Below are 25269 nucleotides of genomic sequence, written 5' to 3'. Positions count from 1 at the left end.
TTGTGCAGACTTCTACTGTTACTTTCTACTGTTAGTTTTTCCCTACCCTGTGCCTGCTTACCCTACCCTGTACCTGTTTGCATTCTCTTCCCCCCCTTATTGTTTTACTATGATTTTATTAGATTGTAAGCCTATGCGGCAGGGCCTTGCTATTTACTGTTTTACTCTGTACAGCACCATGTACATTGATGGTGCTATATAAATAAATAATAATAATAATAATAATTTTAAAATGTAGAGAAAGGAGTGGGGAACTGCCTCCCCCCCGCCCGGTAATAACATCCCCAGCTGCAGTTGCTGGGAGAATTTGGGGGGGGGGGTTAAAGGTGAGGGTAGGAAATCAGATCTGTGGAGAAATCAGATCTGTCCCAATGCCAAGTCAAGATGGCATACCCTTAGCTCCAAGAACACTCAAGCATTCTCTCTCTTTGAATTTGGCCCATTTAAAATGTTTCAGGAGCATGAGGAAGACACAGCAGTTCAGAAGAGGGCAACCAGGATGATCAGAGGTCTAGAAACAAAGCCCTATGAAGAGAGACTGAAAGAACTGGGCAGGTTTAGCCTGGAGAAGAGAAGATTGAGGGGAGACATGAGAGCACTCTTCAAATACTTAAAAGGTCGTCACACAGAGGAGGGCCAGGATCTCTTCTCGATCCTCCCAGAGTGCAGGACACGGAATGACGGGCTCAAGTTAAAGGAAGCCAGATTCCAGCTGGACATCAGGAAAAACGTCCTGACTGTTAGAGCAGTACGACAATGGAATCAGTTACCTAGGGAGGTTGTGGGCTCTCCCACGCTAGAGGCCTTCAAGAGGCAGCTGGACAAGCATCTGTCAGGGATGCTTTAGGGTGGATTCCTGTATTGAGCAGGGGGTTGGACTCGATGGCCTTGTAGGCCCCTTCCAACTCTGCTATTCTATGATTCTATGATGTTTGGTGACATTCCCCTCCTTATTTATATGCAGATTTCTTTTCTGAGCCTAATTACAGTTTTATTTTAGGATGTTTTCAAGTGTGATCAGTTTAGAAGGTGATTAAGAAATGTGCCTGGTTATCCTTAAAATAGGACGCCATCTAATCTGTGTGTCTACCTATCTGGCTGTCTAGCCAGGCAGCTATATCTTTTTTTTTGGCCTCGCAAACCACATTATTTAGTCTATCATCTATCTACAGTGCTTACCTATTTGATCTGTCTGCAGTAGGACCTCATTATCTCAAGAGGACATCTAAAAGAAGCCAGTTGGCATGCTCAGTTTATACAGTTTTAAAAAAAGTTACATTGAAACATGTCTCCGTGGGTGACATACCGAATATGGATAACGGCAATTATCTTTTGCATATCCTTAAATAGGAAATACCAAATCAGCTCATTCTTTCTCTGTCCAAGTAACATATTCCTGCCTGCCCATCTCTGAAAAATGGCCGGCATGGCGGAAAAGGCCTTCTGCCGTGACCAACTCACAGGGGTGATAGAGTGGTCCATCCCTCGTCCTCCAAACCACTTGGTAATTTAGGAAAAAAGAGTCCTTTGAGATTAGTAGCCTGCATTTTCATGCTGGCTGTGAAGGAGCAGGCCTTCCTTCTCTATAGCTAGCATGACCCCGTTCAGACGACATGGTAGTTAAGCATTTTGAGCTAAATGTTATGGCTTAGTGTGTCATGTGAAGCATTCCTAACCATAGTGGCTACATGTCTGTGGTTTAACATGCTCACTAACCATTTGCTGCAAAAGGGTTAGCTGCCTAACCACGTCTTAGCACGTTGTCTGAACAGGCCCAGTATTTTCAGGTTAATAACCGTTGTGGGTCTGTTTACAAGGCTGAGGTAAATATCTTCCTTTGGATCAATTCAAATGGCAGTAGGAAGTATGCAAGAGTTCGTATTTCACTCTTAATCACTTCAAATGGAAAACTAGAAGAATCTTGCAGGTGTTTCTATGGAACCAGTTAGTTTATGTAGGAACATAGGAAGCAGTCTTATTCCAGGTCAGACTATTTATTCATTTAGCCTAGAATTCCACTCTTGTTAGCAACAGTTTTCAAGGGCCTCAGGCCTTTCTTATCATCTGCTACCTGATCCTTCTACCTGGAGATGCCAAAGGTTGAACCTTGAACGGTCTGTAGGCAAGACCTCTTATTAGTAAGGCTGTCTGGAGGACAGGTTGAAACATTAGAGTAAACAGCAACCCTGTTTCAGCATCTGTTTTAAGTAGCTTCAATCTGACTATGCAAGGAATAATACCTGCATTAGCTTGTGAAATGTATGCTTGGGATAAGGACGGGTGCAACTTAGAGGAATATTGAAAATAACTTTATTGCATATTAGCAATAACATACCCGCTGCAAGCTTGCCACTAGCCAGCAAAAGTGCTACAAAAAAGAGTAACTAGTATGGCCATACTACCCTGAACGCGCCCGATCTCGTCTGATCTCGGAAGCTAAGCAGGGGCAGGCCTGGTTAGTACCTGGATGGGAGACCGCCCGGGAATACCGGGTGCTGTAGGCTTAGAGGAATAATGATTGCAGGCAAAATCTTGTGTTCGATTACAAAGCTAGAAGACTTCATTGAACTAACTTGGGGCATCATCAGAGAGCTTCGGCTATTGGGCAGTATAAAAATGTAATAAATAAATAAATGAATAAATAAATAAATAATCATAGCCCAAATCATCGGACAGCCTCCCCAATACTATTATGAAGATCGCTGAAATGCATTGGAGACGAGATGGCATCTTGTGGTGCCCCATAGGCCGTGGGAAAGATCAGTAGTCCCCCATCACCACCTTCTCAGAGCTCCTTTCCAGGAATAGCTGAAACCGCTTAAAACACCGTGCTCTCCATTCCTCTCCTGGTATGGCACTCCAAAAGAATATCATGGTTGATGGGATAGCAGGTTCCACTCTCCCAATCATTGCCCTGCACTGGTCACCCACTAAAGCACCCACTAAACTTGATGCCTTCCAGATGGGAATTGCAGTCCAACTTGTCAGGTCTGGACCAGTTTGTGGAAAGCTGCACTAGTGCTTTTAGGGCAATTGAAGTACCAAAACCAGTCCCAAGACTGGATTGAAGTAGTTCCAACTAATCATTTCCTCCAGGAGGAAGGGATGTGGCTTAGAATAAAAGCAGAGTTTACGGTTAGTGATGATTAAAGGTGTTCTTTTCCAATGCTTTCCTTAAAAAGATTTCATGCAACCTTGGCAGGGATGGGAAACGCATACGATACATCCTTACCAACAAGGCAGGAGTGGAAGTGATGGAAGAGCAGCTATGCAGTACGAGATCCCTGGGTGTCATGTGAACAGAAATTCAGAAGGCACACTTTTAGTATACCCTCTTGCATAAATTAAAGCTGGTTTGAAGAATCACCCTTCTTTCTTGCAGGATGGTAATGCAGAGAGAGGGAGAAATCAGCCCCAGCATGGCTTGATTTCTTCTTGCCTCTTTCCCTAAACTGGCATCCCTACAAATATTAAGACCAACCAAAGTCAGCAGAGCATAAGAGCCCTGCGGGATCAAAGCAAAGGCCTATCTAGTCCAGCTTCTCACCATGGCTAACCAAATGCCTCCAGAAAAGCTCACAAGCAAAACCATGGCAGGTGGCCTTTTGATACAGCTGGGCTGAAAGCCATCTCACCTCCATCGCTTTTAGTGCCCTCCTAGTCCAGAAAGTCCAGCATAAAGGCAGGAACCTTCTCCAGGCTTTTGGGCACAGAAGGTTTTTACTACCTATGTCTTTTAATATGGGATACTGGAGATTGAACTTGAGACCTTCTACACGCTAACCTGTGCTCTACCCACAAAACATGCAGACGTAGCTGCATGTATCGAGCATGTTAATTTTGTGTGTTAAATGTATACTCTGGTGATCTCTGGAATTTTGTGCTAGAGCAGATAAAATCTCAGGGGGGCGGCAGGAATGAAATAGGCAGCATTTCAGCCCCACCCACCCCAATCTTTTCTTGGTCATGTCAACTCTCTGAATCTGGGCATTACAACCCTGATGTTAGGGAGAGGGAGAGAAAATATTCTATGCCTCAGACAAGCTGTGGCACGTACCATCTGCCCAGAGGGACCTCTCCGTTGCTTTCCCTGCCCATCTGCCGTCTCCAAAAAGCAGTAATGGCTCTCAGGCTTCAGTGAGTAAAGGAGGAAATATCTTGGCAGTCCCATCCTTGTTTTTTCTAAGTGTGTTTCTCTTCCCACCCCCCTCCTGAGTACTGGAATTTAGGAAGGAGTAGGGTGGGATTAGTAATACAATTTCACAACCCTTACCTCTCTGGTGTGCCCCTATTTTCAGAGCTGGACCCCAAAGCAATGGAAGATAAGATCTAATGCAAAGGTCTAGTGGTAGTTGCTTTGATCCCAGCTGTGACCCATTGGCGTATGATTTCTGTCCTTTTTGCATGGCATTGCTGTGGGTACAAGCATGACTTTCACATAAAAAACAAGCAGGGAGAAATGCCAGAAGTTCATATAACTCTTGATTTTTGGTCAGTTGTTGGCGGACTCTTGTGTTAGTCACAACTCCGTTGGTCTTTCCAAGTCACGGACTTTGATTTAGCGAATGTTGAAGATGCGGTGAGCAGTGTTGTTACTTGTACACCAATAAAAATTGGATAGCTGGGCTGCATGCTAAGAATTGTACGAGCGGCAACTGGATCTCATCTGCCACTGAGGAAGGCCATATAGGCCGAAACGCGTTTGGCTTCGCTTAAGAGATCATCGTGCCAAAAATTCTTTCCTCTCTTATTTCCATGAGCATCCAGCAAGGAGTGATTTGAACCGCTGTTCAATCATTTTCATCTTAATGGATTATATATTGACTTTTTTCATTCCTTTTTTCAGGGCTGGGCTCTGAGAATTTCTCATACATTATTTTGTCCTGAATACAATTGTCCTTTTTATTATTCTTATTACCTTTTAAAAAACTGGGAATCGCACACCCCCAATTTGAATGAAACTTGTGCGTCTATATTTGTAGTGATTGTATTAGTGATTTTTAAACGGTAGTAATATTGTTATACCTGTGACTTTTTTTTTTTTTGGTTGCTCTTTCCCAAATGTAAATCTTCCCTCTCCGCTCGCTGCCCTGCCTGCAAGATCTGGGGGTGGAGATGGTTCCCAGGGGGTGGAGATGGTTCCTATTACCTTAATTGTGCCGTGATGGGAAAACCAAGCGATTCACAGGCTGTTCGCCACATTCTAGACCATTCTCTATCTTCACTCTCTCTCCCTCTTTTTCCTTCACTGTTTATGGAGCTGGGGGCTGGCTAAGGCTTGCTATTTTGTCGGTTTCTATGGAGGAAAGAAAACATAAGTCTGCCAGGCCTGGAATAATATTTTTTAAAAACGAAGGCAGAGAAGAAAGAGGGGAAGAAAAAAAGAGAGAAATATGATCCCACTGTACTCTGGAGACAAAATGTGGATTCGTTCTTAGTTGGATTGCCTGGGGGAGCGGGGGCATTTCCCTGTTTTCCCCTCTCACCCCCACCACTACCCGCCTTGCAGATAGGTTGTTCAGTGCAGAGGCTGAAAGCCATTTAGGAGGTTTTATGGAAGGGGAAATTTCACCCCTCCACAGTAGCAAGGGGATCCCACACTGAGCGAATCTGAGTTTTCCTTTCTGGGCACCTATTAAACACGGAGGAACTTTCACAAGTCCAGATGGCAAACTCTAGTTACAGAATGCGGAAAGGTAATGGAAAGGTTTCTTGTAAGTGAGAATCTTGACATGCCACACTTTCCCCCTTTTTCTACTTCTGCCCCACTCATTTACGATTGACAATCTCATCTGGAAGGGGATACCTAGCTGCAGCTGTTAAAACCACTTATCTTCAAAATGCTCCCATTGAATTCTTTGCAAGTTCTGTTGGCTTGAAGAATTGGGCCTCCCTCCCTCCCTCTCTCTCTTTCTCTCTCTCTCTCTCTCTTGTGCCTTTGGGATGCTATCCAACAGGAGTTCAGCTCTCCACGCCCTTGTTTTGCTCACAACTCCAAACTTGAAGCCCTTCTAGCGAAAGCCAGGATTTTTATTCCTGAAACGTTTCAGAACCTTTGTGCAAAAATGTCTGTATAATAACAGAACTGGAACTAAACCCTAAACCAGATATGTGTTGCCAGATATTAAGTTTCATTATAATTCCCAAATGTTGGATGAAGTGCTCTATTACACCCCCCTCCCCTTCCTCCCCTCTACAGCTTGGGACCTTATTATGATTTTTTGGGGGGCAGAAACCAGGGGAAATTCTGTGGTTAAGGCCATTTTGTGTTCTTTCCTCCTTCTCATAAAATTGGAAAGAGATTTTAAAAAGAGAGAGAGAGGACTAGAACTTTTCTGAAAGGAAGCAGTTTAATATTGCTCCACTTGTTTCCTGCTATGAGGGATTTCCCTCATTTTAAGACATAAATCCTCACTCCCCTTGGGAATATTGAGCTTTAAGGCACCAGCCCACGTTCCAAAGGCAGTGGCCATTTTAATTGGCCCCCTTTTTACACTCCACTCCGTTTTTAGTCTCTTTCCAGTCTTCGAGTAGCTGGCTTCAGCCGCAAGCGATGTAGGCATGCTACTTGTAGAAGGGGTTGCACGATTTCCATCATGGGTGTTTCCTAGCTCCATTGAGCTGCCATTTATGCAATCTGGAAACCACACAGTATCATTGCGATTAAATTGGTAGCTACTTGTGGATTTGGATTTGATGAATGCGTTAGTTTTATTTGAGTTGCAATCCTTAATTTGTTTCATTCTGGAGTGTTCAGTGTGGTGCCCATGGGCATCAGTGTTCCCACAAATTCTGCTCACCCTGCTCCTCCTGGCTTTTATTTTGTTTATTACATTAATTTTTTAAAAATTAAAAAAAATAACAGGGAAGCTGGTGTGCCATCCAGTGCCATCTTTATTTAGGTTCAAAAGAGTGGTTTGTTGTTGTTGTTGGTCGTGGTGGTGGTGGTGATGGTACTGAGACACCAACTCTGCCTTCTATTAGGTTCCTTTAGTCTCAGCAGTTTGCCTTTTATGAACTGGGTGTTCTGTAACTGGCCATGTCCATCTTGTGAATCGTCCATTTTGTGAATCGGAAAGCCCTCAGCTTCCATTGTGTGAGAGCACCCATGACTCTCTTGAGTTCTAGATGTGCCCACTGACACGAAAAGGTTGAGGAGCCATGATTTAATCAGTAGATTACTCCGCTAAAGCTCAAGCCGAGTCAGCTTCCATTTGTTAGTTCAAATTGTAATTGCTAAGGCTGCAAGCAATGAGCTCTAGACAATGAAGTCAGAACCAGGATATTCTAGGGTGAACATCTCTTCCTTTGGAAAGCTACCTATCTTAAGCCTAGAATTGTCTAGTATCTCTATTAAGTGTTTTATACCTTGTTTCACCATATTACATTGAGGACCAGTGTGGTATAGCGGCTAGAGTGTTGGACTGGGAGTCGGGAGATCCGGGTTCTAGTCCCCACCCATCCATGGAAGCTCACTGGGTGACTTTGGGCCAGTCACAGACTCTCAGCCCAACCCACCTCACACGGTTGTTGTTGTTGTTAGGGGTAAAATGGAGAGGAGGAGGAGGAGGATTATGTATGCCACCTTGGGTTCCTTGGAGGAAAAAAATGAGGACATAAATGCAATAAATAAATTACAGACATATACTGGGATGCCATGTATTTTAGACCAGGGGTGAGCAGAAGGTGTTTGGAGTTCAACTCCCAGAAGCCCCTGCCAGTGTGGCTAATGGTCAGGAATGCTGGGAGAAGGCACCCAAAACATTTGGAGATTTACTTTCTGCCCACCGTTGCTCTAAAACCATCACTGTTGTTGATTTGACTACTCTCTCTGAGCCCGGGTCTCAGTGCCAAGACCAATATCAGTTGGATGTCCCTTGGCATGTACCGCATCCCACCCCTTTGAAGAATAATTTCCCCCATGCCAGATGTTTGGGCTGTGCAGAAGAAAACAGAGCTGCAGTGAGACGGTTGTGATTGCTTTTAAGAGTCTCTGGTCTAACTCCTGCTCAAGGAACTCCACATCGTCTTATGCTCTTGATAGGAAGAGAAGGCCATCAAAGTCTACCATAAACCGTTCCCATTTAATTCTTTCCTGAGTGATGAAAAATTGATCCTGTTCAGGCAGGAACATTTTCATCTACAGCACCTTAAGTCTGACCACAGTATGTGCATACAAACAGAGAGTGAGTGAGTGAATGTCAGTCTGTCTTTTGAAGGTTAAAAGTTCACTTTCTATAGGCTGCAGGGCAATTTCTGGGCCTCCCTATTAAGCCGTACACCTTCACCTTCTCTCTTCTGCCCTGCAGTAAAAAATTCCAAATACTCAAAAATGCAAAAATCATTTGAAGAAGAAAATCTCCTGGTCCTCGTAAACGGGAGTAAGGGTGGCTTCGTTACCTGAAGCAAGCCAAATAAATATGTTCGCTTCTCCAACATGGACCATACGCAGTATATTCTGCCGTAGTAATCAGATGTAGGTTCTGTTTATTACTCATTTCATTAATTACAGAATTCTAGGGGGCAGTGAATGCTACATGGTGGGAACAAAGTTTTACAAAATGTGTGTGCTTTTCTCTGGCATCTTTGTGTTCTGCATTGAGCAAGACTCGATTGCCTTGTAGGCCCCTTCCAACTCTGCGATTCTATGATTCTATGATTCTTCGTGAAAGTTTGATATCCTATTGAAGTGATGGTACATATGAAGCAAGGGCCATAAGTGGTGGAGTAGTATAGCGTCCCCAATTCTTCATGAGGTTGCGGCAATATTCCAGCCTTCCAGAGATTATGTATGTACCTGCCCGGACCTTAAGATCATCTACAGGAGCCCTTCTCCGTGAGCCCCTGCCAAAGGAAGTGAGGCAGGTGGCTACTAGAAGGAGGGCCTTCTCTGCTGTGGCACCCCGGTTATGGAATGAGCTCCCCAGAGAGGTCCGCCTGGCGCCTACACTGTACTGCTTTCGTCACCAGCTGAAGACCTTTTTATTCTCTCAATATTTTAACACTTAATTTTAACCTAAATTTAAATCTTACTGTTTTAACTCTGTATTTTAATCTTATATCAATTTTGCTGTGTGGTTTTATCCTGGTTGTGCTTTTTATACTGTATTTTGTAATTGTGCTTTTAACCTGTTGGTTGTTTTATTGTGGTTTTAATTTTTGTGAACCACCCAGAGAGCTTCGGCTATTGGGCGGTATAAAAATGTAATAAATAAATAAAATAAAATAAATATTTATTTATGTATTTATTTATTTATTAAAACATTTATATCCCACCCTATATCAGAAAGATCTCAGGGCGGCGTACAGATAAAACCATACATATAAAATAGAACAATAAATATACAATTCTAAAACAAATTAAACCATTAAAATCGAACCATTATGGCCCATAATCACGACCAGGATAATTAACTTGTGCGAGGAAATGGAAATGAGTGGAACCAGGGTAGGTATGATTGACATTTTGTTGCAACTCAGAGATATACTACTGCTGCTGATAATTCATTTGTATCCATTGTGACGGAACATAAAAATCAAGATTCTATAAAAGCCTGCTGAATGCAGGCTGTGAAAGAGCTAACTGAACCTCTCTTGGGGAGCTGTACCACCTTGTAGATGTTTCTACTAAGAAAGCCCTCTTCCAAGTATTCAATTGCTATGTCTCAGATGGTGGTGATACTCCAAGGAAGCCCTCTTCCAAGTATTCAATCGCCATGTCTCAGATGGTGGTGATACTCCAAGGAAGCCCTCTTCCAAATATTCAATCGCCATGTCTCAGATGGTGGTGATAACTCAAAGGGGAGTGCCTTCAAAGTTCAATTAGGCTCAGTTCAGACAACACGTTGGTGGTGTGGTGTGAAAACCCCACTCAACAGTTGAGTTTGTAGGAGGTTCTCCCCACACAACATGTTCTAACTCCATTGTTGTGTGACTGTGGGCTACCATGGGGTTGAGTAAATTCCATTGCGACGTTTGGTTGACAGTTCCTCCGCCCTATCTCATCCCCCGGTCCTCCCGATGGTATCCCACCAGCCATTGCTGCAAAGAAAACAATCCCAGCAGCTCTCCTAGAGCGGCACTTGCTCCTTTCGCCACTCTTGCAGGGTACTCTGTAGACCAGTGGTTCTCAACCTTCCTAATGCCGCGACCCTTTAATACAATTCCTCATGTTGTGGTGACCCCCAACCATAAAATTATTTTCGTTGCTACTTCATAACTGTAATTTTGCTACTGTTAAGAATCGTAATGTAAATATCTGATATGCAGGATGTATTTTCATTGTTACAAATTGAAATATGTGTTTTCCGATGGTCTTAGGCGACCCCTGTGAAAGGGTCGTTCGACCCCCAAAGGGGTCGCGACCCACAGGTTGAGAACCGCTGCTGTAGACAGTGAGAAAAGTCCACTCTACGCAACGGAAAATTCCACAGAGCCCTCCACACAACACGCAACACAACGGCTCTGCAGCATGGATATTCTGCATGGAGCGTTTTCCAAAAAAACTCCCACTGTTGCATGGCGTTTTCCCACCAGACAATAAATACATTTCTCAACGACGGTGTAAAAACTCCACCGTTGAGTTCTAAAACCACCATTGACTAACGTGTATCTGAACTGAGCCTTAAGGTCCTACCTAGGCATACTCAATGGGTGGGGGAATACAGTATTTGAGATGATATTTGCTGATAATTTGTGGTTACCCCGTCCTCACATTACTCTTGCTCAGAGAAGCAGGTAGGAGGACTAATGGGATGGATTAAATGATTATGTGAACTTGTCTTGGTTTCCACAACACGGCTGTGGACTCAGAGATGCAACACTTCCTTTGGCCCCAGCAAACAAAAGCACACGCTCACCAAATAAACAACAAAGTGTTTTGCAGCACCTTACAGACTAACAGTTTTATTACGGCATAAGCTTTCATGGACTAGAGTCCACTTCATCAGACGCGGGAAAGGTTATTCTCAGTTGGCAGGTGTGTGCGCGTGCGTGCATGGTTGTATAGAGAGGCAAAATTGGTGCTATATAAATAAATAATAATAATAAATAATAATAAGATGGAAATGAAATGCAGAAACAATGCAGTCTGTGACAATACAATTACAGTTTAAATGTATGCAAAATAAGCATAGTGACCATTCTCAGCAACAGTAATTAGTGATCACAATCATTTTGGCATTGCTAAGTAAAAATACCTGTGGTGGGATAGGAATCCATTGTCTCTGTTCAAGCCCAAATGAATAGAACCAAAGTTTGACTAGCATCAAATGTCAGGATTAGTTCCAGTTCAGCTATTTCATGCTGGAGTTTCTCTCCGAAATTCCAATTTGTTATCATGCCCTTCGTATGACACCTTTGAGAGTTTCACCACCTGGCCCAAATAAGGAACGCTTCTTTCCTGGTGTGTTTTGACCATGTGACCGTGTTACCTGCGTTAGACCTGCATGGATCCGTCAGATTTTCACATGGACTGTAATTGACAGGGGCCTTGAAAATGGAAATATTGCTTGACCAGTGCTATGTATGTGAATGATTTTGGTTTTGGTCAGAAATTATTTATAATAGAAATACATAGATGTGGGAACCTTAGGCTGACTCCCTCAAAGGGTATTCTGAGGAAAGTGGGGTTGGTGAGAGTTGTGAGGCGGGTGCGTCTTCTGGAACATTTCCACCCTACAAATTCTCCTCTGGTCCCTTCAGTAAACAGTGGCCTCAATTGGCAGCTAAACCGTACAAGAGTTTATTTTTATTTCTTGGAATTCAGTAGACCTGAAATGGCTGTTAAATGTTAACTTTCAAAAGACACACAGATCAGCGTCCTCAGCTGCGGGGTTGTGGTGGTGGGGTTGCAGTGAGGAATGGAGAATTAGGAAAGGTAGATTTTGCTTCCAGAACATAACTTGCTGTTCCTGCCACCTGTTTCCAAATCAATTATACACCTTTTTGCAGTTGGTTTTACTCTTGTGGTAACTCTCACGATGATTCCTGTTCTTCTTTGTGAGCTGCAGTGACTCCTTCCTTTCTGCCTTCCTGAAACTCTTCTTGAAAACGGCTGCTCTATTTCTTTGGTTGCAAGACTCAAGACACAATCCTATGCGTGTTTAGACAGAAAAAAGGCCTATAACTCCCAGCACGCCTTTTGCACTTTCTCATTAATACTGGTTTTCCTATGATGCTACTTCTGTACCATTGAGGGAATGGCTAAATTGTGTCCTGAGCTATGAGCTAAGTGTACTACCACTGATAGCAATCAATGTTGCATGTTGTCGTATATTTCCCATTGGATGGGAAGAATCACATAGGAGAAGTTGTGTTGATAGTTGTGTCCTCAACAGTGAATTCTGAGTCTCCAAAGCGCTTCATGTATATTACTATTTATTGTAATCCTTACAATAAATGACCTTGCAGGTGAGTGTTATGGCCAGATTTGAACTGGTGTTATCTGATTTGTACTTTGGTTTCAAATCCACTATATTACACAGCCCAATTTTCTCTTTGGAAGCTCCTACTGTTGTTCTCCTAGGATACAAGGAATAAATATTTATTTATTTATTTATTAAACTCTCTGGGCGGTTTACAGGGCTCTCTGGGCGGTTTACAGAAATTCTAAAATTGAGGTAAAAACAAGTGTACAAAATTTAAAACTCTAAAACACAGAACATACACACATAAAACATTAAAAACCAATTTAAAAACTAAACATGTGGGCAATTAGGATGTGCCGCCATATGCCTGGGCAAAGAGGAAAGTCTTAACCTGGCGCCGGAAAGATAGCAGCGTTGGCGCCAGGCGAGCCTTATCAGGGAGATCATTCCACAGTCTGGGGGCCACCACCGAAAAGGCCCTGTCCCTCGTTGCCACACTCCGAGCCTCTCTCGGAGTAGGCACCCGGAGGAGGACCTTAGATGTTGAACGTAGTGACCGGGTATATTCACGTCGGGAGAGGCGTTCCGTCAGGTATTGTGGTCCCAAGCCGTGTAAGGCTTTATAGGTCAAAACCAGCACCTTGAATTGGGCTCGGAAACATACAGGCAGCCAGTGCAAGCGGACCAGAGCAGGTGTTATATGGTCAAACCTTCTGGTTCCCGAAATCAATCTGGCCGCTGCATTTTGCACGAGTTTTCAAATAGTCATTTGAAAACCTGCATCCCAGCAAAAAGTCCTTGTTTTGCTTAAGGCCAATAAATTTGGGACTGCTTTGTGCGTATGTGTTCATCAGTCACAGACTACAAGGTTGTGATCACTTAGCCTTTGTGAAATGGCCACGGCAGATCTTATTTTAATATAATCTTCCTAAAGTACAAATATGACATTGCGTCTATTTTAAATATTACTTTTAAAAGGATGAATCCATTTCTATAATCTCTGTCGCAAATCACTTCAATGTCTCCATCAAATTCCGTTTCTCCTTTTGTTCTAAAGCTTAAAGCATGTCATATTCAAGGCGGCAATTCTGTCCTTGTGTACATGGGAGGTAGTCTCATTGAACTCAATAGGGCCCCACTTCTGAGCAGATTGCAGTGAAGAACAACATACCAAAGAGAACTAGGTTCACAAACATTATCCAAAGGATCCTCCTCGTCTTCCAATATCTCAAAAACAGCTTCTAATCTTGCATGTAGATCTAACTTCACATATGGGGCTTTTGTCTCCTCCACTGTCAGCTTGGACACAATATTGTTCAGTGGAGACCATTCCCACCTTCTGCTTCATCAGTGGTATATATGCGTGAATGAATTAGCTTTTAGACTTTATTGAACATCTGAAGGAAGATCATTCCAAAGCTATTTATTTATTTATTTATTTATTGCATTTGTATACCGCCCTATAGCTGAAGCTCTCGGGGCGGTTCACATAAAGACTTGGGGCACCCAATACACCACTCTACATGTTGCAGTTTGGGATAGAGCACATGCTTTGTGTTTAGAAGGTCCCGGGTTCAATTCCTGGTCTCTCCAATTAAAAAAGATCAGGGAGCAGATGTTGGGAAAAGACCCCTACAGGATACTCTGAAGAGCCAAGCCAGTGGGAGTAGGCCCCAACCTACTCTAGTGCGCTCCAGCTGTGTGGGGCTACAGCTCCAATGATCCTCATTCCCAGCCAGCAGGTTCAATGGTGCAAGTTATAATTCAAGTCATCTAGAGGGCACCAGATTGGGGACAGCTGGGGTAAGCAGTGCTTGGATCGATGCAGTGGTCTTAATGTCCCATGGAGACTGTCCCAGTTGACTGTAGTTACCTTCGCCGGCCACTGAGAAGGAGGAAGTCTCCTGGGTATATGAGTCTCAATTCACTTAAAGCTTTATAGCACATATGGGTAACCCACGGGTTGCATGAGGCCCTTGCAGGCCACCTGTTTCCAAACAGCCAGATGCTCACACTGAACTCCCCATCTCCCATACCACTGCTCCCACAATAATGCTGAGGAAGAGGATGCAGAGGGGTGACTCCTCATTCGCCCTTTTCCCCAGCAGAATCTCGCTCTTGACAGCCCACCAAGGAGGCATGTGTGCCGGAGCGGGGTTGCAGCCCCCAACTCACTCAGTCTTCAGAGACAAAAATATTCGCCGCCCCTGCTTTATAGGTTAAAATTGACATCTTGAATTCTAGCTAGAATAGTCTGTTTCTAACGCATGGTGAGCTCCACCAAGAATCAAGTGTTCATCTGGCTAACGATATACTTGAGAAGTTAACCTGCAGCATGTTATCAGTAGTTCAAAATATTCCATTTCAGCTACAGTGTACGACATGGGTAGGTTAAGCATGCCAGGGTGCGTGTGTGCATTTCCATGCCTGTGGACTGATGTCAACCTATATTTACCACCCCACCTGGAGACTTCACTTGGAGAGACCCTGTGGGTGAGGAACAAAATCTCTAGCAACAAATAAAATTTTAAGGAGGCATTCCCAAAACACAGAATAGGAATTTTGCCAGATAATATGGGCTGATTCCAGTAAATAGGGACCGTTTGAACATAGGAAGTCACCAAAGACAACCTGTGGCCATCCTTGACCTGTGGCCATCCTTGACTATTGGCCACCCTGATTGGTACTGATGGGAATTGGAGTCCAAAAAAACATCTGGAGGGCCACAGGTTGTCCACCTCCGGTGTAGATATTTTTGAAGCAATCTCAATTTATTGACGTTTATGTAGAACAACATAAAAAAGGAGCCTTGCTCCAATTTGTAAGTCATTTGAAAACATACACATAGAAATTAACAGAAGAAGTTGTTAACTGATCTTCAACAAAGTTACAGCAGAGCCTAATGGGTTAGCTTATCTGGCTTTTCATACTTGTAATATCCCCATGTGGAGAGTGGGATGTCTGCAAATGTACTTCTTACTGCCTTTAAGGACACATTGACTTTCCATGAACTTTATGGAGCGAGGTCTCTTCTCCCCCATTTCTTTATTCTTTCTCTTTTTAAAAAATGAAATTACAGCTTAGATCCCAACCCACTGGAGATAGTGGGAGGATTCCAATTGCTGTCAAAAGGGAATCCATAAAGCAAGACTCTAGAATTCTTAGAAATAATCCAAATAATTTCTCAAGGGAATCTTTTACATGTTTAGTATTTTGTTCTTGGAAATGGTGGGTATCTAGAGCCCTTGTGCCAAAAATAGCACGGACGCTCTTCGGTGGGACATTGTCCAAGTTTGGTGTAAACACATTGCTTCCTCCTTCCCAGCAGCATTAGCGTGGACATTTTGGTCTCATGATTATGCATGCTTCCAGCGAAAATGTTGAGCTTGGGGCGGGGGTGTCATGCGATTTTTGAGTTTCCAAGGAACTTGTGCTATCCAGAGTCCTAAAGTTAGAATCAAGACCCGTGAATGTAATTTCAAGGGTGAGATAAATCAAATGCCCATCAGTGGATGTATGTACACATATGACCAGTAGCCAAAAGTTTTCCACAAAAGCCAGTGGCAGGTGCAGTAAGCCTGGTTGCATATATCTTAAGCTAGAGTTTAATTAGCAGAAGTAACATGCCCCAAACCAAGACAAAGCTCTTCATATTTGTGTCTTGTCTCCAGTCAGGGACCACAGACATTGTGCTGTCATCACCGGTGTAAACAAAGTCAGGCTGAACAGAAGGGAGTAGTCCCACATGGTGCAAACCAAGCCCATAAGTGTGAAGCCATTGAATTAATCCCAGAACAAAAACTTTGCACCATGAAGAGGCTGCTTTATCAGCCCTGAGTTAGTCCACATTTTTACAGAGTGGTTTCCTATCATTCAGTCATCTCATATTTATTAAGTGGCAAAGAGTAGTCGGGTCTTGGATTACTTTGGATCGAACAGATTCTATGGCAACGTTCAGACGACGCGATAGTCAACCAAGTGTTAATAGCCAACTCCACAGATGACTATTTGGGGGTACCCTCAGCGCGACATGGTAATAGCCAACCACGGAGTTGACTGTTACCACCCCAAATGGTGGTGCTGGTACCTGCTTTCCATATTGGGACCCCGCAGAGAAAGACACAGGAGAGCCGCCCGCCCCTTCAGCACAAAGAACGTTGCGTGTCAGGAGAGCTTGAGTGCAGCAGGAGATCCTAGCGACCCCGTCCCCATTGACCACCACTTTCCCATCCTCGTTCGCCAGAAAGTGGTGGCGAGTGGGGACAGGGGAGTCTAGGAACTCCTGCCGCTCTCAAGCTTGTGTGTAAAATGCTCGACAGATGACACAATGGTCAACGGTGGATTACTCAAGCAACGGGGGACTATTTAATCAACCGTTGACACTTGTATCATAGAATCATAGAATAGCAGAGTTGGAAGGGGCCTACAAGGCCATCGAGTCCAACCCTCTGCTCGATGCAGGAATCCACCTTAAAGCATCCCCGACAGATGCTTGTCCAGCTGCCTCTTGAAGGCCTCTAGTGTGGGAGAGCCCACAACCTCCCTAGGTAACTGATTTCATTGTCGTACTGCTCTAACAGTCTACAATGGACCAAAACGTCTAAGTGCCACAGAGAAAACCATACAGTTTATTTTGAAATAATTGCTATTATCGCTACCACAAATGTAATGTGTGAATGGGGTGTGGGTAGAAATCTGCCTTTGGTGTTGCCCATCCAAAATCCAGTATGCTCTGCTCCAAACCTTATTTTGAAGGTAATCATAGAATCTTAAAATAGCAGAGTTGGAAGGGGCCTACAAGGCCATCGAGTCCAACCCTCTGCTCGATGCAGGAATCCACCTTAAAGCATCCCCGACAGATGCTTGTCCAGCTGCCTCTTGAAGGCCTCTAGTGTGGGAGAGCCCACCACCTCCCCAGGTAACTGATTCCATTGTCGTACTGCTCTAACAGTCAGGAAGTTTTTCCTGATGTCCAGCTGGAATCTGGCTTCCTTTAACTTGAGCCCGTTATTCCGTGTCCTGCACTTGTCCGAACCCAGTCTATGGCCCTTTCTACACCTAAGGAATATCCCAGGCAAATGGAGGGATCGTCCCTGCCTGCTCCCGGGATCCCCTTGTGTGTCATTTGGATGCACGGGGACGATCCCGGGATGAAAAAAGGCAGGTGTAGGAACGGCCTATGTGTTCGTTTGAAAGAAAGAAGCTGGACTCCTTGTGACAACTGCCCCCTACTTCATTTTAAAGGCGGTGTTTGTGTAGACCTAGGAAGGATGATTTCCAAGTACTTGTTATTCTAAAAAAGCATCAAGTGAGCAAGTTCTCTTTTGAGACATGACTCAGTAACTGAGATAAACAAAAGGAGGGAAAGGGTGAGGAAGGGCAAAAGAGAGACGCGGTTACAAAGGTCATCGTTGTGCAACCTTGAAGGTACTAAATATATGGTGTATTTAGAAATACACAACAACTGGCTCTTTTCTGCCTACTTGTACAGACTGTGCTTCAGAGACAGGATTTAAGGAGGGATGGGGGGAGAGGTTTTTTACGTTCAGAGCGTTTGCTCCTTGCATGGAGGAATCTTCAGACAGAGCCCCCCTGCGTGATAGTTAAATATGGGGCAAATAAACAGGGGGGGGAACACAAAGGAATTCAGGAGCACGGCTCCTTTTGCTAATGGTTACTGCTCACGTGAGTCAAAAGTGGGGGTTTTCAGGAATGAAATGATGAAAAAGAGCATATATGTACTCTTTTTTAAAGGAGGGCGTTAGCGGTTAGAAGAGCTCCAGTGCAAGGCGATTTAAGGCAGGCGTGCAATTTGCCACTAGCCGGCTCCCATTGATTTCAAGTGCAAAAACTATCATGCGAGTTAGAAGACCGGGCCCTGGAAGCAGCCGGCTGAGTATTGCCACCAGCTGCATAAGTACGAGGGAGAGAGCAACCAGAACAGACTGCATAAGTTACGAGGGAGAGAGCAACCAGAACAGACTGTATCTCCAGCAGGCTTTTCTCCCTGTGCCCTTAAAGGTACTTGCATTTGAAACCGAAAGAAGCCCATTTACACAGCTGGTAGTATGGTGATCATTACCACCGCTTCCCTCGTGCACTGGAATTGAAAGGGAGTGACAGCAAGCAACCCTCTGTTTGCATCAAGGATAAATGGCAGGTCAGGGAGAAATGAGCGTCTCTACTGTCAGACATCATTTGTGAGGTTAGTTTAAAGGTGTGCGTAGCTATTGCAGCAAAATCTAATTCCGGAGTCAAGGGTTAGGAAGAAATGTCCATTCCTTGTGTCCAAAAGCAGGATCTTCATCATATCAACTCATGGATTAACCTACATAATCCAGCCTGCGGCAAGCCGCAAACAACTCCAATGTCCCTCAAGAGGCATGCTAAGGTAGAAACCAGTGTGCCTCGCTACTCAGCCGGCCAATTACCTCTCTCAAGTAGCAAGTGAGATTTTCAAGTCTTGAAAAATCATCACAAGAAGAGCATTTGATGTTCCGTTTAAACTAGATGCACATCTTAAACTAGATGCACGTCTTAAACTAGATGCACGTCGCAGATTTCGGCGGGGGTGGGTGGGAAATATGGCTTGGACCCATTTGCATATTCTTCAAAACCCTTCAATGAAATGTTAATTAAAACCACACACCTGTAATTGTATTTCCAAGCCGGGAACAACAGAACTTGGGGAGCAGTCATTGAATAGTTGTTCCGATGCAGCTGAGCTATCGAATAAACTTTATCTTGCGCACATTGCATGATAACGTTTCTTCTTTGATTGCTTTCGGGATCTGCAAGCTGGAATTAAGATCTGGCTTCAGTCTCCTTTTTAATTTGCAAAGAAGTTTCCTCACCGGCCCCGTTTCACCCTTTCCCAGCCCTTTTGGAATGATCAACAATTTAGTCTAATTGAGCTGGATGTTTGGACTGCAAGCCTTTGTTTATTTTGTCTGTGCGTCTGGAATATCCACTCTTTTCAAGGACCTAAGCCATCGCTGCAGACAGCACGTAGTCTGGGAAAGTGGGCTAGTCCGTGGTGTTTGTTACTATTTCATATAATATTGCTTTTCTAGTTCGTTTCCTTGGCTCTGATACCAACTGACCCTGTGAATTCAAGTAGTAATCTTGGTCAAGCTGCCTTGTTGCTACTAACTCTGTTTCCTTCTGTGTAAACTCGGATTAGTGAAAACCTGTGTTGGTTTCCAGATTCTATAAAGAGCTGAGTACTATTGAACTAAGGTTTGTTGTATTAAATGACTCCCAACAGTAAGAGGGCATTCAGGGCTGTTACTTTTATTTATTGGAATAGGCTATGCAAAAGTGAAGAGACAGTCATCCAGCTAGAAGTACTAGCTGTACATATACCAACCTTGACTGTGAATGTCTGGAAACTGGATTTCAAAGAAGTACTTCTTCTGCATCATCTAGTATTTCCTAGTAATAACGGCTTTTGTTTTGTCTAACAGATTTATCTTTTGCTATCTGCATTTATTTCAGAGGGCTTTTTCCTCTTGGGAAAAAAAAAGCCTATTGGTGAAATGTGTATCATAGAGTTGAGAATGCAAAAATAATGTTATATGTAATTATATGTACGTAATACTCCTGCATCTAATAACATGTACATGTAGGATTACATGTACATGTAATCAACCAGGATGATCAGGGGTCTGGAAACAAAGCCCTATAAAGAGAGACTGAAAGAACTGGGCATATTAGCCTGGAGAAGAGAAGATTGAGGGGAGACAAGAGAGCACTCTTCAAATACTTAAAAGGTTGTCACACAGAAGAGGGCCAGGATCTCTTCTCGATCCTCCCAGAGTGCAGGACACGGAATAATGGGCTCAAGTTAAAGGAAGCCAGATTCCGGCTGGACATCAGGAAAAACTTCCTGATTGTTAGAGCAGTACGACAATGAAATCAGTTACCTAGGGAGGTTGTGGGCTCTCCCACACTAGAGGCCTTCAAGAGGCAGCTGGACAAGTATCTGTCAGGGATGCTTTAGGGTGGATTCCTGCATTGAGGAGGGGGTTGGACTCGATGGCCTTGTAGGCCCCTTCCAACTCTGCTATTTTAAGATTCTATGATTACCTTCAAAATAAGGTTTGGAGCAGAGCATACTGGATTTTGGATGGGCAACACCAAAGGCAGATTTCTACCCACACCCCATTCACACATTACATTTGTGGTAGCGATAATAGCAATTATTTCAAAATAAACTGTATGGTTTTCTCTGTGGCACTTAGACGTTTTGGTCCATTGTAGACATGTTTAGCTTCTGTCTGTGTTGAGAAGCGATATTGTGCCAATGTACAAACCAGGGAGCCATGTTACATGCAGTAATAACAAACAATGAAGCCCATGTCTCTGATCAGAGAAGCTAGTAAATTATAGTGGGAGTAAGGGAATTTTTCAGCTATTTCCTAAGGAGGCAGAGGGTCTAGTGAGCTTACTTAATACTTATCCTAGCACATTCCTTGGGAAGCCATGGGATTACAGAGTGGATGCTTTCCAAATACTTAAAAGAAATTTTAAAATCCTTTCCCTCGTGTAAAGAATGTGTGTGTTTTGCAAGTATACAAATTGAGTCAAAGTTTGCTGCTCTGCACAATTGCAAACATGGGAGGTGTGTCGGCATTCCGAACATTTGACATATTTATCTGAAAAATTAAGGAGAAAAGCACATTAAAAATACAGCTTTTAAAACTCTTTCACTAGGTGCAGACCCTTTGTGGCTTATAAAAGAAATGTTTCTTGCAAACATCAGTTCAAAGCTACTAATTTCATAGAATCATAGAACCATAGAATAGCAGAGTTGGAAGGGGCCTTTAAGGCCATCGAGTCCAACCCCCTGCTCAATGCAGGAATCCACCTTAAAGCATACCATGCAGATGGTTGTCCAGCTGCCTCTTGAAGGCCTTTAGAGTGGGAGAGCCCACAACCTCCCTAGGTAACTGGTTCCATTGTCGTACTGCTCTAACAGTCAGGATGTTTTTCCTGATTCCCAGCTGGAATCTGGCTTCCTTTAACTTGAGCCCGTTATTCCGTGTCCTGCACTCTGTGAGGATCGAGAAGAGATCCTCCCAGAGTGACAGAGTTGACAGGGGCTCTTCGATTTTGGCTGTTTAACAAAATAGTTTCTGAAAGATACATGGCGGGTAGTATGAATTTCCCATTTGGTCGTGCTTTCTTTAGAAGCAGGCTGTGTTTTCCCCATTGTAGAGCAGTAACCCTGGCTTTGACAAAGCGGCCAATTCAATACTTGTACTATTCCAATGATCGCTACAATTTACGTATGTATGTACCTAAAGAATACAGTATGATGTGCCCGTTAAACTGGCTTGTGTATTGCTTATTTATGCCATTTATACCCCACACCTTCAACATAATCATATTCTCAGGTGTCTAACAATACATGATAGAATAACAAAAACAGCAAAAACTTTAAAAAAAAACAACACCCACCAAAACCAACAACAAATCATAGAGATTTGCTTAAAAGATTTTAGACCTCTGAAGATTTTTTGAAAGCCCAGGAAAACACTATTGTTTCTACTTGGCACTTAAAAGATAATAACATTGTGAGCAAGCTCTTAGAGGTGGGAGCCATCACAGAAGAGGCCCTGTCTCTGGCCGTTATCCATCACATCTTAGATGGAGGAAGAACAGGGAGAAAGGCTTTAAATGATGATTCCAGTTAACAGGTGGATTCCTATGGGACAAGGTGGTGTAATAAATATATAGGCCCTAATGCTTTAGGGTGGATTCCTGCATTAAGCAGAGGGTTGGACTTGATGGCCTTGTAGGCCCCTTCCAACTCTGCTATTCTATGATTCAATGAAACTGGGAAGAATTCAATAGAAATGCAATTTTGGAAGGAATTGTAAATGAAGAAGACTTAGAACTTATTATCTCTGTGTGAATAGCAGTTGGACAAGTAATTGTTTTAAACTGGAAATCTAAATCTTTATTAGTTTGGGAATGGTATGAATGTATCTGGCTAACTAACAACTTTCTTGAGTGAGCTTATGTACTATTAGAGGTGTAAAAGAAGGATACACAATACCAAATTTATTGAAAAACATCTTTGCAAACCACTGCAATACAAATTATCAAGTACAGTAAGATATTGTATATTTTTATTTCATTCCCCCCCCCTTATTTATTTATTTATTACATTTATATACTGCCCCACAGCTGAAGCTCTCTGGGCGTTCACGAAAGTTAAAACAGTAAACATTAAAAAGTATACAAAATTTAAAAACCATCAGAAACATAAAAGCAACTGTATAAAAACAACAGCATCCATTTATAAAACAACAGTTCTGGGGTCCAGAACTTAGCGTTGTTAAATGCTGTTAAATGCCTGGGAGAAGAGAATTCTCTTTAAAAAAGAATCCCAACAGAAGTGTGCAGTTTTCAGACGTTGTCTGGATGTTGTTAAGGAAAGCGGGCAAGAGCTGTTTCATTCCATTTACAGGAAATTAAATTGCTGATCTGAACATCACTTATAAAAAAACCCACCCCATTGTGTTAAGCTGGTTTTAACAGCTATAGAAGGTTTCTGCTCATGGTGCGCTGGAAATTATTGTTTTGAGGGGGTGTTGATGATCCTGGAGGTCTCTAACCACCTCTGGAATCAATTTAATGCCCTGAGTTCTTTTTGAGCAATTTTCAGTAGCCCTTTTTCTTGCTTTTGAGAATGGCCTGCACTACAGAATATGCAATGCTCACGGGTCAGGGGAGGCATATGTGAGCGCACACCTCTTTCACACATTCAGTGAATGTGTGTGGAAGAGGACTCTTATGTCCTAGGGTACCCAAAATTGAATGTTCAGCACTTTCAAGTCTTCAAAGTGGTTCACATGTATGGTCTAGTTGTAATTCTTACAACAACCCCTGTAAATTTAAGTTATTCTACCGCCACTCTGCCCATATTGTAGAGGGAAGTACTGAGGCTGAGAGCAAGGATTGCTTCAGGCCCGAGGCCACGTAGAAAGTTCATGGTAGAGTCGAGATTCGAAGCGATGAACTTCTGATTCATAACTGTGTGTCCTGACTGACAGTCCCCGCCAGTCCGCACCAAAAGAGAAGTCATCTTCCTTTCAGAAGCTCCTAAGCACCTGAATCTTTTCTGAAGAATAAGAACATAAAAAGTGCCATGCCGGATCAGAACAAAGGTCCATCTAGTCCAGCGCTCTGTTCACACAGTGACCAACCAGCCACCGGCCAGGGACCAACAAGCAAAACATGGTGCAACAGCACCCCTCCTACCCATGTTCCCCAGCACCTGGTGCAAAATGACTGATCAAGAAGGATTTGGATTTTGTTTTCTGCTTTGAGAATACCAAGGGGGTGTATTTAGTCCAGCGTTGATGTTTCTCAAAATAGTCGTCTGGTATTCCTCTAAACATGGAAGTTCCATTTAGCTAATGTGCAACACAGTATTAAGGATGTTTGCACAGAAGGAAATCCAACCGATTTACTTATCCCCAGGTAAGTAAACACAGGACTGCAGCCCTGTTCCCCCTCTGATTTGTCTAATCCTGCTTTAAACCCTCACTTGCCTGAGTAGCTAGCATTGGACTTTGCTTTAACTATTTCATTCCGAGTTCTGTTTCATTTGGCCGTGCTCTCAAATTCCTCGCAGCCTCATGTGGTGTCCCTTTCTGCTGTTGTATTTTTTAACGGTGTCTCTTTGCTATTTCTTCTCCTCGCTTCCAACCGTACATTGGCTTTATTCCTTCCTCCAGCCCGCCCCTTCTCCTCCTGCTTTTGACTCTGGTTCCCATGTAGCATATTTCATCATGATTGAGCTGTAATGTATAATTCATCGAGCTGCGTTGAACCATGAAACTATTGTATGGCGAGCGAAAGGGTAGAGATGGAGACACATTGAGCAAATAAAAGGCTCTTATTTTGCATGGAGACTTGGGCCGGATCTACACTACTGCTTTAAAGCGCTTTATAACAGTTATAAAGCGCTTTAACTGCTTTAAAGCGCTTTAAAACTGTGATAAAGCGCTTTAAAGCAGTAGTGTAGATCCGGCCTTGGCTTAGCCCGTCACAAGTAATACCGGCCTTTGCTTCTGAGCAACACATCCTTTAGGGTGAGGGTGGGCAACCCTCTTTGGCCTGCCATGTCCTCCAAAAGGCAAAGACCTTGACGGATCCTAACAGCTGGCAGTAACAGTGAGCATTGTAAAAATGGCATTCCTCATATGCGCAAAGCAGTGGCATCCATCCAGAGCAGGAGTGCACAGCTTGGCTCCTGTCACACCTAACCCAGCTTACCAGTCATACGTTATAATTGTGGACATGCCCGTGCTTGACAATTCTTCTCCTTCGCCCACCCCAGGCAATTTGGTGGTCCCAAGCATGCGTCGTTGTGGCAGTGAATCTCATAAGTTAATTGCAGATTTTATCTTTCTGGAACTTGGTTGCATGATCCAAAATGCTATTATTTGGGGAAGAGGAGTGGGATTGGTGGAGCAGGTTTGCTGTACAAAGTGAAACCAGTTCTAAACCAGATTAAGCAGCATGGCCTGGGAAGAACAACCGTTCCTCAAGGGATGTGGAGGAAAGGGGGCAGGAGCAATTAGCTATTCCCACATCCCCCTTACAGAATTCTAGTTCTCAGAGTTCCTTGCTTGAGGAGGCACTTAATGGTTAAACCTACTTCGGATAGCACTACACACATCCACCCAGTGTGCACCTCACAGTGGCAGATAATGGGTTAATTAATGATTTGTGGGGAAGTGCATTGCGCATGAGCTATTCCCAGTTAGCATGAACAACCTATGAATGGCCCTCCAAACCCTCACACTCTGCAATTAGTTGTTAGATTAACTCTGCGTTGTTTAACCCATAAGCAAACCAGAGTTTCCAGGTTTGGACATTATAC

At 43.4% G+C, this 25269-nt stretch overlaps 1 protein-coding gene and 1 non-coding gene across 2 annotated transcripts in view; both read left to right on the top strand.

Moving 5' to 3' along the window:
- SKI (SKI proto-oncogene) overlaps positions 1–25269 on the top strand; it is a 190019-nt gene that overhangs the window by 94269 nt on the left and 70481 nt on the right. The window lies entirely within an intron of this gene.
- On the top strand, positions 2386–2504 carry LOC134411659 (5S ribosomal RNA). Its single transcript, XR_010026360.1, has one exon. It is a non-coding gene; the product is annotated as a 5S ribosomal RNA (ribosomal RNA).

This window comes from Elgaria multicarinata, chromosome 20 (genome assembly GCF_023053635.1).
Source record: "Elgaria multicarinata webbii isolate HBS135686 ecotype San Diego chromosome 20, rElgMul1.1.pri, whole genome shotgun sequence".
NCBI classification, from domain to species: Eukaryota; Metazoa; Chordata; class Lepidosauria; order Squamata; family Anguidae; genus Elgaria; species Elgaria multicarinata.
This window is presented reverse-complemented; position numbering and strand designations above follow the sequence as displayed.